The sequence below is a fragment of the Octopus bimaculoides genome, chromosome 18, assembly GCF_046866305.1.
Source record: "Octopus bimaculoides isolate indiv1 chromosome 18, ASM4686630v1, whole genome shotgun sequence".
Lineage (NCBI taxonomy): Eukaryota > Metazoa > Mollusca > Cephalopoda > Octopoda > Octopodidae > Octopus > Octopus bimaculoides.
In genome coordinates, this window is record NC_142945.1 from 25,840,301 (window position 1) to 25,845,687 (window position 5,387).

Sequence of the window (5,387 nt, forward strand, 5' to 3'; positions counted from 1 at the left end):
CCTTCCCAGTTAACCTGTCATATTTATCGACTTTTCTTTCTTCCTTATCGCATAACTTGTTGTCAGCTGGGCATGCTATATGTATGACCCAACATCGTTTGAATTCTTTCTCAATTAACATTATGTCTCGCTTCCTATTCTCTATCTCATGGTCACATTGAATCATAAACTCCTATAGGATCTCTGCATTATCACTTTCGAGAGTGCCTTCGGGTTTATATTCGTACCATTTTTTTGCTATGTCAAGTCCATACTTGTTGCAAAGTGTCCATGGGTAAGCCTTGTTATGTTGTCATGACATCTTTTATATTCTTTCTGGGCTACTGGCGTACACTGACTGGTAATATTCCAAAAAGTTTCACGATTTTGTCCACAAAGTTTTCACTTTTCACTTTCTAATGTATTGTTTATTCCGCATTTGATTTAATTAGTTCTTAATGCTTGCTCTTGGGCAGCACAGATTAGCACCTCCATTTCCGATCCATAGCCATCTTATTTTCTCTGTTTGTCTTATCTTCAACATCCCTATGAACTTGTCCATGCATTCTTTTCTTTATCCACCTATTTTAGTTTCATTTATTCTCAAGTGCTTGTACAGTGCTTTATCTTTGCAATCTTCCATCCCACATAAGCATGCCTTCTTACTTCATTTAATAGCAGTTCTGTGGCATTTTTTACATACCATGCTATGTTGCTTTCTTCTGCTCTAATGCTCTGTTCGCATCCAATCAGTCCTCTTGCCCCTCTTTTTCTTGGTACATACGATCTGTCTGTGTCACTTTTCGGGTAGGGTATCCCAGGTCTAGTCAGCAACTTGCTTGTCTTTCTGTCTAAGCTGTTTAGTTCGTCTACTGTCCCTGTAATTACCCCTGCTCCATATATAAGGATTGATACTGCCCAGGTGTTGATAGCGTCAATCATATTCCGTCCGTTTAATTTCGACATAAGGATCAGTCTCAGTCTGCACAAGTACACCACCTTCAATTTTTCTGTCATTTCTTTCTTCATCAATTTTTCCATATGCTATCAGTTCCCTCCTTCACTTCAGCATACTTTTTCCAAGCAATTGCTCAACATTCGATGCAATACCATAATCCAAAAATGAGGTATCATATCGTTCGCCTTACGATAATCGATCCATAGCATGGCTAAGTTAGTTTTCCTCCTCCTGCAGTCTCTAAGTACAGTTTTATCTACAATGAGAACGCCGGGGACGTTTAAGAGAGAACACCGGGGGCATTTAAAAGAGAACACCGAGGACATGTGAGAGCGATAAAAACTGATCCGAAATATATCCAAAAACATCGGGAATAAATACAAGCGTAGCCTGAAATAAATTACAAACTGTTGAACTATATCCGAGTAAGTAACATTCATTACAATTTCTTTTTGCTTTCCGAATGAAACGATGTATTTTAACTGTGTTTACCTCCGTCACTTACACAACACGTGTAAAGACGCTCGCCACACTGACAAAGCGCTGGACTCCACCCGAGTAAGTAAAGTGTCGGACTATAGCTGAGTACGTACATATCCGACTCTATCCGATTAGGTACACATCAGAAATACGCAAGTACATAAACTAATTACGTACACACCCCAGTTTTGCATGAACACATTTTAATGTTTGAAAATAGCATTAAGCAATGCATAAACAAGCGCGCACACACATACACACACACACACACACACACACACACACACACATATATATATATATATATATATATATATATATATATATGTGTGTGTGTATGAGTGTATTTGTTTTTATATGTATATTTTGGTAGGTACATGTGTGTATGTGTAGATATATATTTATGTATATATGTATATTTATGGTAGTATGTATGTTTTGGTCTATATGTGTTATATGTATTTATATATATGTGTGTATTTATGTATATATGTGTATGTATGTTTTTATTTATGTATATGCTTTTATTAGTGTTTATGTGTATATATGTGTGTATGTTGTGTGTATATACGTATATTATTTTGTATATTTGTATGTATATTTGTATATGCATGTAAGTGTATATATATATGTGTGTATGTATGTATATGTGTGTGTATGTATGTATGTATATATATATGTATGTATGTGTGTATATATGTATATATATATATATATATATATATATATATATATATATATATATATATATATATATATATATATATATATATATATATGTATATGTGTATGTATGTATGTATATATGTATGTATGTATTAGGGTGTGTGTTGGGGTATCTATTTAATTATTCTAGTAGCTATATTTTGTTTTTATTGGTAGGTTAATTTTTTAGTAAGTTTAAGGTTTTATATTACAATGACACGACGATTTTGATAAGACTAAATCAATAGTAGTATTTTAGTTTATTTCATAATATTATTTAATTTACGACTATTAATATTTTTATTTATTTATTATATATTAGAATTTAATATTTATTAATATGCTTTATAAGATAACTATAGTTTTTTGTTCTTTTTATGTTGTTAGTTATATAAATTTTAAATTTTTCATTCATTTATTTAAGTATTATTATTTCATTCATGCTTTCGTATTCTATTCTCTATTTTAACGTTCTTTTTTAACGTAGTATTTTCGCGCGAACTCTTGCTTAAAACGCTATAGCTATTAGATAACGTCTTAGTTTTTCAGTTTGAATTACGGAAAAATTTGGATAAGTACGGTTTTCACTTTGCTAAAGATTTTCTACTATTTGAAAATAATATGTATTCTTGTTTTTATACTATTCATTGGGTTCTTTATAGATTATTTTAATAGATAACTTATTTAACACTATATTATTTAGAAGTTATAGTTTCATTTCAACATAATATTAGAACTTCGATTGGAATAGTGTTGATATATTTTCGATTATTTTTGATTAATATTATTTGATTAATTATTAATCTTTATAGTTTATAATATCGTTAAAGTTTTTTTTAAATCAAAACTTTGTATATATATATATAAAGTTTAACCTTTTATTCTTAATAATTTTTTCTTTCCTAATTTTTTCATTCATAATTTTTTCCATTCATAATTTTTTCATTCATATTTTTTATTATTACGTTTGTAGAAATAAATAATCTTGTATTTTTCTATTATTCAATTGATCTTTAATCATAATTAAATAAACGTCTTTAGCTTTGAATAGTATAGCTTTAACTATTACACCGGTTAAATATGTACTAATTTTATCTTCATTATTATTTTAAACTTAAACTTCGTTCAACTTGTATTTAAAACAATGATAATTTAGGTAAGATGTTTTTTGTATATAATATACATGTTATTATTATGGATGAAGGGATGATTATTGAATGGTTATTATTTTGATATTATGATATTTTTTAAATAATTTTTCTATCTTTATATAATAAGTATATCATATTAATTCATTTGGTACTTATTGTTGGTTGAGATATATATCTAATTATTGTTCTACTTACGATCTGACGAGTAGCTATATTTTTGAATAGAACTTATTTTAGATAATTTCAATTGATTTTAATCGATTTAAATTTCTTTTCTATTTGAAAATTGGTTATGAAACACGTGTAATCTTTTTATTATATTTATCTTATGATATTTACTTTACTTTATATTATACTCATTTATTGTGCTTTTAATTATTCATTTTTCTATATGTGATAGTGGATTTTCATCGATGAGTTCTTGAAAATTGGTTATTTTCCCTAAAACTATATATATTTTATATATACTTTATCTATAAGGCTCAATTTAATTTTTTATAAATTGATTTTAATTGAGTTTTTTACCTGTAATTTTGGATTTTGTCCCTAATAATATTATTATATATATATATATAAACGAATGGAATAAAAGACTAGTCATTATTGATCACTAAAGTATTAAACAGATACACACATATATATATACCCCACCCGCGGCATTAAATATATACCCCCTCCACGGAAAAAAAGAAGTGGACATTAGATTTTTGTTCGTTTCTTTGTCTCGTTTGACTACATTTATTTGTTTAAAATTATAGGAGTGGTGCTCTATCAAATTGTCAACGCTAATAATAAAACCCGGAACCTAGTACTGACACGAAAGTGTTAACGAGAATTAGTCAAATCTCATGTTGGATGAGAGGAAATATTAACAATGACAAACAATAAAAAAATTAGAATAATGATATCAGTGATGAGAGTAATAATGAAAGGAAGCGGTTGGAATATCCCCATGTTCTGATTAATGATAACTTTGGTAGTAGTGTCACAATAAAAACATTGGTAATTGTGCAATCTGATAATCGCTCTCTCATATGAGTGACAATGAAAAAACAAAATATTGTGAATAACGGTGGTAGACGAAAATGGTGTTCATATTAAGGAATACCGGCAACGTATGTATGATCAATAGAGATCAAGAGGATTGTTTCAACTCACGTAACAGAGATTATGTGATCAAGCTAGAGCAATAAGAAAAAATCCTTAGTTCACAGAAGTAGAGCTCGAAGCTATCAAAAGACAGGTATTGGAAAACAGCAGCAGAGGAAGGGATGAAAATACAGTTCCTACTGATTAAAGTAATCTCATAGCTGAAAACAGGAGAGAAATCTCTAATAAACCGCAGGAAAGGAACAGTAGTAGCTTACTTGATGAGAGACATGTCGATGGTTTGGAAGAAGACAATAAAACTAATGGGGACATGACAGTTGGCCAAAAGGCAATCTACGACAGAATAAAGGCAAGGCTGCACGCGAACAATTGTGACATTATTTGCAGACTTAAAAAGGTTGATCGGTGGACATTGAACCAAGAAATGAAACATGTGAATGAAATTCTGAAATACGTCAGAAAAAAACAAGCGTCGTATGCCAATTGATCAAAGTAGAGCAGTTTTCAGAACCGCATAAAAAATATAATTTGTTACTCAGAGTATAGCTGGTGATATTTTCGTTTCCTTATTCCATGAGTCCACGTACTACAATAAACACTGGTGTTATTTCGGCTTTCATATCCTGCATACTGTTGCTTTACATCCCCAGGTCTTTGTAATTTCCCAGCTTCTCTATGGATTTCAATAGGTTTCTTTCTGAAGGCATTGCAATATCCATAAGTATACACATCCTGTCCAACTTGTCCTTGATAACGATGTCAAGTTCATTCGATGTTATCTTTCTGGTCGTGTATCTCAGCGTGCCCAAAAGGATAACGTGATTGCTATCAGTGGCCGTACGTTTGAGAAACATCCCACATCTCAATTGATTTGACATTATAACGCCTAATTCTTCTTCTACATCTCTTCTCTTTCTCCTAGTTTTTCTTCTTCCTCCTCATCTACATCTCCTCCTTCCCTTTCTTCTTCCTCAACTTCCTGTTCTTCCCCTTCTTCTCATACT

The 5,387-nt window shown here is 30.5% G+C and overlaps 1 long non-coding RNA gene across 2 annotated transcripts in view; it reads left to right on the forward strand.

The window, feature by feature from the left end:
- Window positions 1-2,276: 2,276 nt before the first annotated feature.
- LOC149132024 (uncharacterized) overlaps window positions 2,277-5,387 on the forward strand; it is a 61,167-nt gene continuing 58,056 nt past the window's right edge. The window contains exon 1 of one of the 2 annotated variants that reach the window (XR_016244870.1): window positions 2,277-2,697. This is a non-coding gene — a long non-coding RNA (uncharacterized LOC149132024). The remainder of the gene's footprint in view (window positions 2,698-5,387) is intronic. The other variant, XR_016244871.1, reaches the window with a different exon arrangement.